Consider the following 2500-nt stretch of genomic DNA (forward strand, 5'->3'; position numbering starts at 1 on the left):
ACGTGAAGATCTATAACAAACGATATAGCATAAAGGCCTAGAGTCCCAAAACAATATCCACTTGCTTAGAGAACAAGCCAGTTTCCACGAAGAACCCAGCCTGAAGAGCCGTTAGCCTTTCAGACAGGACACGAACGTTGGCCTGGTGACAATTTTACTTCTCTCTAGGGGTAGGGGCCCAAGATCAAAGTGTGCCTATATCTGAATCTTCTTATGTCCTCATTCAAATTATGTGTTTGGGTCGCCCGTGAGTCCGTAGTGCGAGGAAACGATACAAAGATAACTACCCAACAAAACGTCTAATAAATGATTTATATAATTATCCGATTGATTTCTTTCATATACATTTCTTAAGGCGATGAAAGCGAAGCGAAAGCTAAGCGAAGCGTAAAAAGGTAGGCCGTGCGGCGGCAACGGCTTGCATATAAGCAACCCGTACAAAAGGCTCTCTTTATGGTCAGGAGCGATTTTAGTGTCAGAATTCAGCTAAATTACAGAATACACGTCCACCTAAATGCAACATTGGGTTGTTGCCACCGGTGTTCCGCAGTCCCGCAGGCCTGCATTTGAATTGCCTCATGGTCTGTTGTCACGAAATCGCCTTGTGTCACGCTCTCGTTTCTGTGATTGGGCCTAACCACTCTTTTAAGGTGATTCCCTAGTATTGCACTGCGGATCCTGTTCTGCCCATAACACAGTGTGGGCCACGTTCGTATTCAGGCATAGCTAAGAGGCTTCATGGTCAAATTTCACGTGTCAGTTCTGTTTTCTTTGTCTCACCAGTCTCAAGGGATATTTCTAAACAAAACAATGTTTAAATTTAACCATAAAAACTCGTAGCCATGTGTGAATATTGATAAATCGAACGTGGCCCAAAATGGCGACCTTTCGTGCGGGAAAGCTCGCTAGAAACTAAGAAGAATGGCCGTTTTCAGAGCACAGCAGTAAAGAGCAAAACGGGAAACTTTTTTAGACCCGTGCAAAACAAAAAGTCGAGTGATAGCCTCGATAAAGTGTCATTTCAGTCCGAGAGTAAAAAGTGAAACCGCACTATCGGGGAGAAGTGTTGTTCGAGGGGTCGAGCTTGGTTTGCTTTCTGTTTTCTCGTAAACGAGGTTGGTGACCTATCTTCTTTTTTGGCATAATTTTATTCTCCTACTCCTCCTCTTTATGCTTCAAAAAAAAAAAAAATTTACGTCAGAAAAAAAGTTACAGGGAAAAAGTATTCGTATCCATCACTCGTGGACACTAAATTTTTCTCCTCGAGATCACGCACCCGAGGAATATTTGTAGTCAGTGCCTTTTCAAGACGTGAGTCTGTGCCATAAAACAAACATTAAATTATTCCAGTTTTGAACAATACAATACACCTGTTTTGTTATTTCAAGAATTACGTCAAAGCTGTGCTTCCTGTTCCTGCAAAACGTAGCGTGAACCGATGGAACAAACTTGTCCCTGATAGATGACGTCGCAATCTTTTGTAACTTGAATAACTTGAAAAAGTCATATCTCACAAACGAGCTTGGTGACCTATTTTTTTCCGTTAACTACACTTTTACGAGATCGGGTGAAGAAAATAGCACTCTTTTAGTGATTAAACCTTAGAGCTCAATTCAGTGATTAGGCCTAAGACTCTTTTTTAGCTTTGAATTCATTTTCAATTCGGTTAACCACACCTTTTACGAGATCGTGTGAAGAATATCGCACTTGTTTAGTGATTAAGCCACACGCAGACAACCTAGAGAATGTGAGAGCGTGAGACGTCACGTTATTTTGAGACAGTTGTAACGGCCGATTCAACTAATCGATGAAAATGTTTCTTTCTCCCTCTTGTATTTCCACTTTGACAAGAAACTGTTCTCTGTATTCGAATGGTGTTGCTGTTATACCCAAATGTATGAATATCTGGGTTGTCGTTTCGCCTTCCCAATTTCCTCTGTTTACCATAACACTCTTCTACAGGGTCTTGGCAGAAACGCTCGGCTAGCACATACCCCATTCCTTCGTGAAGAAGAAATTTGGTGGCCTCAATAACAGAATCAACTGTTATCTGTAATCCCTCATGAGTCTGCCAGGACAGAAACATGCGAGACCTTGCATTCTGGGTAGGTAAAATTTCCTTCTCTGGCTTCAGTGATCTCGTTCTATTCTCTCAGGTAATCCAAGAATTCCCTCAAGAAGGTGAACCTTTAATAATAACAGTAATAAAATGATAGCAGAGCTTGTTTCGGCGAGCGCGCGGAGCACCATAGTTAAGAAAATATGGTAAGCCATCGATGCGAGAAATGTTGGTTTTATTGCCATGACGTCATCGACCGTCCGTCCACCCCTCCATGTATGCCAATGTGACCAGTATCATGCTACTTTAAAAACAAATTGCGATTTTGAGACGGCAATACTGTTGTGTAGGGGTATCAAAAAGAGAGGAATAGTCCAGTCTTAAGACTCAACATTTAATAACATCGGTCAACATGGCGGAAAACCAGCACAGACTAAGCAC

The sequence above is a fragment of the Montipora foliosa genome, chromosome 12 (genome assembly GCF_036669935.1).
Source record: "Montipora foliosa isolate CH-2021 chromosome 12, ASM3666993v2, whole genome shotgun sequence".
NCBI lineage: Eukaryota > Metazoa > Cnidaria > Anthozoa > Scleractinia > Acroporidae > Montipora > Montipora foliosa.